The 7431-nt window shown below is 34.2% G+C and overlaps 1 long non-coding RNA gene across 1 annotated transcript; it reads right to left on the reverse strand.

The window, feature by feature from the left end:
* Positions 1 to 229: 229 nt before the first annotated feature.
* Positions 230 to 1127, reverse strand: LOC122139358. The gene is made up of 3 exons (XR_006156214.1): positions 725 to 1127; positions 502 to 577; positions 230 to 383 (listed from the first exon to the last, which is right to left on the reverse strand). It is a non-coding gene; the product is annotated as an uncharacterized LOC122139358 (long non-coding RNA).
* Between the last annotated feature and the right edge of the window lie 6304 nt (positions 1128 to 7431).

Here is a 7431-nt window from a genome sequence, read left to right on the forward strand (position 1 = left end):
AAAAAACTTAAATCGAATATGGAAATGACAGACTTTACCATCTCATCACACTCCAAAAAATTGTTCTTTATCAGTATTTTTGCCTTGCTTTCCACATATTAGTTTTATTGTAAAAAAAAAAAAAAAAAAAAAAAATTTATTAATTATTTCACTATTTTAATTAAATGTCTTGATTTAAAGAAGTTTAGATATTTTTAAATAAAAAACACAAATTCTACTTTTTGTGCTTTTATTTTATTATTTTTTTTCAGTGCCTGCAACATTTAATGCCATGACTTTATGAAGTTTTGACTTTCTACTCCGATTTAAGACATTTTTTAGGCCTTTATTTGTGGAAGGGTGAATTAAGACATTTTAAGACCTTTTTAAGACCCATAGAAAACCTGGAAATGAAAGAGCTTGATGTAATTCACACACTATTCAATCTGCAATAATAATTAATTGAAACTGAGATGAAAAATATTTGTGAAAAACACAACAATGCACACATTAAAATATCACCTTTCACATTTTGCAGCACATAAAACGCTACACTTGGCAGAGCGACTGAAACGAGTCAGAGACAGGGTTGATTGTTCTGTAAAAGTAAAAACAAACAAAAATCACTGTTTTGGCAACAAAGAATTGCAGATGAGGTCATGCATAATAAAAATGGTCACTTTGGGAAGGACAAGGGTTCATATTCACACAGTCTAATGCTGGATATTGGATTCAGCATACATACAGTTTTATAAGCCCTTTGTGCAAAATCAGAATCTGCCGCCTGTGCGTTCCCTTACTTTTAGGGTGAAATTCTGCCAAGTGCATGAAGGCCCCAGATCTCATTCTTATCTCATTATTACCTCTAGCACCAGATGCTTATCATCTCAAGATGATAGACACTCATTTATTGTTTTCCAGCTCTGTGCAATCCTCCAGATAGTGCCGGTCCAATGGGGAGGACAGAGACTGTGACAGCCACTGATGGAGAGGACCAATAATATCACAGCCCTGTTTTCACAATCCAATCAAAACCCCATGGATAAAATCAAGTCATTATTTTTCTCTGAAAATTTTGTTTCAGTCAGAAATGCATCACATTAAATGTGATGTGAATGCCATATGATTGTGAATACTGGCTAGGCTGTGAGTGTTTGCTATAAAGTATGTTGCAAGCATAATGCAAAGATTGCACATCAAATCCAGAGAATCTTGCAATGCAATTAAATAACCCATAAGCAAGATTTCTCTCCCAACCAGCCTTATGATATGGCTTTAAGTCAGTGCATTTCTCTACAAAAATGGTGTTTAAACAGTAAATGTGACCCCCCCAAAAAACAACAACACTGAAATCTTTTATGTTTATTTTAAATCAAAAGCTGAGACATATACATAAGTACATTTTTTTTTTTTATTTGCCAAACTTATGTTTCCCCCAAAATAAATTTTTTGCTGAGAATTTACAAACCCTCAGGCCATCCAAGATGTAAATAAGTTTTTTCTTCATTAAAACAGATCTGGAGAAATTTTGCGCTACATCACTTGCTCACCAGTGGATCCTCTGCAGTGAATGGGTGCCGTCAGAATGAGAGAACAAACAGCTGATAAAAGCATAACAATAATAAACAAATAATCCACACCACTCCAGTCCATCAATTAACATCTCATGAAGTGAAAAGCCATGCGTTTGTAGGAAACAAATCCATCATTAACATTTTTAACTTCAAATTGTTGCTTATGGCTAAAGTGTGAGTCCATAATCCATAATACGACTTCCAAAAGTCCATCCCCTGTTGTCCTCTCACATCAAAATCCACCAAAATATTTATTTAGAATGATTTTGGATTATTTACATGTAAACAGTGCATATTTGTCTCCTGATTCAGACGAGATGACTTCTTCAATGAACAAAGCAATATTATGGATCGAGAACTCATATTTTAGCTAAAAGCAACAGTTTAAAGTAAAAAAAAAAAAAGAAAAAAAGATGGATCTGTTTCTTTCAAACATACAGCTTTTCACTTCACAAGACATTAATTGACGGACTGAAGTTGTGTGGATTTCTCGTGGATTATTGTGATGTTTTTATCAGCTGTTTGGACTCTCATTCTGACGGCACCCATTCACTGCAGAGGATCCATTTGGTTAGCAAGTGATATAATGTTAAATTTCTCCAAATCTGTCTTGAAGAAACAAACTCGTCTGCATCTTGAATGACCTGAGGGTGAATGCATTTTCAGCAAATTTGCATTTTTTGGTTAAACTATTCTATTAAAGGAAGGACTAATTTCTAACGACTTACATATTAAAGATAAGATGTTAAGGTGGACTCCTTGAAATTAGACTGGTTTTTAAGCACTCACCACACATGAAACTTGTATTGAAAAGTCCAGATCTGTGTTCTGCCCTTTGTGAGTTTGTATTGATACTGGTGCATGTGCTGAAAATAACTTTATTGTTGCCAACAGAGTCTCTCCAAACAGCAAAATAGGTAAATAAATAAATAAATAAATATTTCTGCAGCCAGTAGGGCAGATGTGCAGAGAGAAACTGTGCCCACTTACCCAACTTTAACTAGCTCTGAGAGAAGAATCCTGGAATCACATCATGAACAGAATCTCTCCAGCTTTTCCAGATCCAGGGCAATGCCATTCTTGTCACGAGGATTTGTTCTGTTCTTAGAATGTGTCTGGAAGAGAAATGACAGCATAAACAAGGTTACAGCGAGCTCCAGTTCAACAGCCTGGATTTTACAATCTACTTTCCCTCTGCTGCATCTCCTTTTAATGAATTCCCATAAATGTACAGCTCTCTGTATCTGGATATCTGCATATATTCCTGTCTTAAATCCCGCCAGGGATACTGTCAGTACTGTTGCAGGAGATAATTCAGACACACAAAACAACTATTTTGCAAGGGCATGACAAGATAAGCAGCTGTGATTAATAGGTATGAGATGCCAGCAACAACAAACACCTGGTATTCAGAACTGAGTCTGCTTAATTTAAAAAGAGAGAGGCAGACTTGCTGAGAGAGGATGAGAAACAAATGAGACCTTTGTTGGTCTGAACCCAGAGGAGCCTTTTAATGACTTCATTTGAATTTCTTATCAAGTCAGTCATCTGAAGTTAAACTAATGAAAAGTTGCAGCACTGGACGTGGCATGTGTTCTTGCTTCTCCTATGATAAAAATGATTGTTAGACACTTTAGCTTGAATGATAGTTTGACTTTTTCAATCATGGTTTCTATCAATGTCTTTGATTTACATGTATGAATATGGCAGATGGTTTTAACCCAAAGTGACTTGCACTGCATTTAAGGTGTACATTTTACACTTCCTGGGAATTGAACCTATGACCTTGGCATTGTTAGCATAATGCTTGACTGTTTGTTATTGAATCGTTTTAATATAAAAAAATGCAGTAAAAATAGTAATTGTGAAATATACTATATATTCTATTTAAATATATTTTAAAATGTAATATATTCCTGTGATGCAAAGCTGAATTTAGTCTTCAGTGTCACATGATCCTTCAGAAATCATTCTAATATGATGATTTGATGATTCATATTCAAATGGTACTACTGTAATTTGTGGAAGCGGTGATACATTTTCTCTTTTTTTCAGGAATTGTGATGAATAGAAAGCTCAGTTCTTGTGTAGGTACTTTGAATTGTAATTGAATTGAATACAGGTACTTTGAATTGTAATAATATTTCAGAAAATTACTGTTTTTAACAGCATTTCTGAAGATATAAATGTGGCCTTGTTAATCATTAAAGAAAAAAAAAATGTGTTAAAACACTTTTACCCAAGAGTGGATCTAAAATATAAAATATTCATATTTATATAAATGACAACTCAATACCATGTTGATGAGGTCATGTGACAGTACCAAATTACTATTAGACAGCTAGCTAATTTAGCTTAAATTTGATTGATAAAATTAAATTTAAAGTAAAGTAATTAAAAGTTAACAAAAAAAATAAGACAGCATATAAACTAAGACCAACAAATTTAGTTCAGACAGATGAAGGAAAGGATGATATGGGTGGCTCTTGGCCAAAACAAGCTGGAATAATTATCATACTGTATGTTTTGCAGCATATCAAAAGTAAGTTAAAAGATGGCGTGAGCACAGTGCTTTATGTTCTCTTTTGGCCTCTCTTACTAACCAAGGCTGGAATCAATTAGTCGTTAACACATCGGCCGCTTAACATTAATTGACTGGGTCTGAGATGGGCTGAGTGCTTCTTGATTAGTTTTTAAATGCTTGGATGATATTAGACCACATGTTCAGGGGAATCATGCCGATTTAAACACACGGCCATTACTTTGCCTGCTTTTCCCCAAATAAATACAATAAAATGATTCATTGTGGGTCTTTTCTCACCATAGTAGATGTTGTGCCGGTGGAACACTTATAAAAAGACAGACTGATTTTCCATTGCCTCAGTGGAACCAAAGGGTATTTCTCACCAAATTCTGAAGACTTTAAAGGTGGTCGATCCATCAGAACGAGCCGACTTGCTTTTAACCTTGTTACACTGCATGACCTGAGACAGCTCATAATTGAAAACAGGAAAAAAAAAGTTTGTCATCACAAATACATTTTGACACAGAGCACCACAGGTTGAGAAAACCACAATTTAACACCCAAAACATGAGTTTTTGTTAATGCTTTTGAAAGAAGTCTTTTAAGGCTGCACTAAAAATACAATAAAAACTGTAATATTATGTAATAATATTAGAATTTAAATTAACTTTTCTAATTAAATTATTTTAAAATAGAATTTATTAATGTGATGTAAAGCTGAATTTTAAGCATCATTACTCCAGTCTTCAGTGTCACACGATCCCTCGGAAATCATTCTAATATGCTGATAACAGTTAATTAAAATAAATAAAATAAATAAATAAATAAAATAAATAAATAAATAATAATAATAATAATAATAATAATAATAATAAATAAATAAATAAATAAATAAATATATATATATATATATATATATATATTAATAATAAATAATATATATATATATATATATTGAATATTGAAGATAATTAAAAACAAAAAACAATCTAAAATAAACTGCAATGAGTCCAATTCTTAAGTTTAGGTTGCAAGTTAGGGACAGTGATATCTTTATATTATTTCCATAACTCAAGACTTGGACTCATTGCGGTTTATTTTAGATCATCTAAGACATTTTTTTGTTCATTTTTTTGTTTTTCAATATCTGGCAACGCCGGCATTTAAACTGACAGTAATCAAAAACAACCAGGTTAAAAAGAGCATGGGCAGGTTATTCCTGACAGGATACAATTTGGTAACAAATTCATTGAAATACTGAAAGAAAACCATAATTATGGAATTAGGGTGGGGGTGAATATGGATGTATTTCTGAAAAGAACTGACTGTCTTCAGAAACATTTCGATGGGATTTTCTTTTCCCTCTTACCGTCATTAAATATATATTAAAGGAGTGTTAATTAGCACTGCGCTGTGTACAGCATTAATTACCCAGGGGCAAGTTCAAGCTCAAACCGGTGTGCACCGTTTTGCTACGGTTTCCAGTTTGAACGACATGTTTCCTGGAAACGGTGTGCTACAGTGTGCAATGGGGTTTGAGGTATGTTTTTTCTTGTTTGGTGGGTGTGTCAAACATGTCAGCCCAATCCGCAGCAACATGTATATAAACCACGCGGTATTAAAGAGACACCTCGCACAATGTAATTAACATCCAAATAAACTCAGCAAGAGCAAGTATATTGTTTGCACCACGTTTATTTACATTAAAGTCAAAAATAAATAATAAAAGCACTATAGATCTGGAACCTCTTTAAGTCTGTCTAAATATCATTTAGTAATTGCAATGTCTTCTGGTCCATATCCTTTCCTTAGGAAGGTGTGCTTAATACTGATTAATGTAACATAAAAATATTATACATATTTAGATATTTTGCTATTATATTGTGGAGTGACACTTTGATAAACTTCTCTATACTCCTCTGATTATATAATGGTAAATATTACAATAGCATAGCACAACAACAGTGACCAGCAATTATGATAAGCCTAATACTCACAATAAAAATAATAAGGTCATATAGATCATAACACAGTCTCGGAGGTAAGAAGTGGATTATTCTTCACCTGAAATGTTTGCGAGACAATCGTTGGATCACAATAATTACCGACTGAAAGGGAACCACAGTTTCCACAAATCTCTTCACTTGACTGGGATGTTCTCTTTTATTCTGGATGGCAAGGGCAGTGACTGTAACATCGAGCCTATTTTGCATATTTTTGCGTATTTATACCGATCATATCAGGCTCTGAAAATTCTTCAAAAAGAACACAAAAAATGGCCTTCTCAGCTGCCATAGTTGTGAAAGTGAAAGTGAAGTGACATACAGCCAAGTATGGTGACCCATACTCAGAATTCGTGCTCTGCATTTAACCCATCCAAAGTGCACACACACAGCAGCGAACACATACACACACACCGTGAACACACACTTGGAGTAGTGGGCAGCCATTTATGCTGCGGCGCCCGGGGTTATTTATTGAGCAGTTGGGGGTTGCTCAAGGGCGCCTCAGTCGTGGTATTGCCGGCCCGAGACTCAAACCCACAACCTTAGAGCTAGGAGTTAAACTCTCTAACCATTAGGCCACGACTTCCCCTAGTTGCAACTCTTGCGTCATCAGAACAGAGTGTTCAACGCACCACTGTTTCCATTTACAAAACATTTTGCACCATTTTTGTCGGGGTGCCTTTATTGCCAAGTGTGTTTACACACACAAGGAATTCGTCTTGGTGTCAGTAGCTTCCAGTACGGAAAGTACAAACATAGTGCAGACATACATATAATTAAGGTAATAAAACACTAATAATAATAAAGAGTAATAATAAAATATTCAGCCCGTCTGATGTTTTTGTTTTGCGCGGTTGCTTCATGTTGCATATATTTTTGCTTGTTTGTTCAAGGTTAGTTTGGCCAGTAACAGAGAAAAATATACATTTAATAAATGTTAAAAAAAAAATAATAATAAAAGTAATAATAACTAAATAAATTGGCAATGAGTATGGGAATTGGCTCATTTGATTGTAAAATAAATAAATAAAATCGGCAATAGGAATCGGTCACGAAAAATCCTGATCAGTGCTTCCTTAACTGGAATAGAGTAAGACCTGCCTGAAAGACCTGAAAAAGCATGCTTCATTTCAGTTTTATCTTTGAACTATTGTACCTATTTGTGCAAAATGGTTATCACTTATTACAATACGTTACAGTCAACAATGAAAACAATAAGTCTTATTTATTGATTTATTGATTGATTGTGGCAAGGCCTGTGAAAATTTTGCCAAGGCAAGTAAAAAATTTAAACCACTGGCCAAACCGGGCCAGTAGAAAATTTCCTTAGCTTTGAGCCCTGTAAATA

Source organism: Cyprinus carpio, chromosome B13, assembly GCF_018340385.1.
Source record: "Cyprinus carpio isolate SPL01 chromosome B13, ASM1834038v1, whole genome shotgun sequence".
In the NCBI taxonomy this organism is placed as follows: Eukaryota; Metazoa; Chordata; class Actinopteri; order Cypriniformes; family Cyprinidae; genus Cyprinus; species Cyprinus carpio.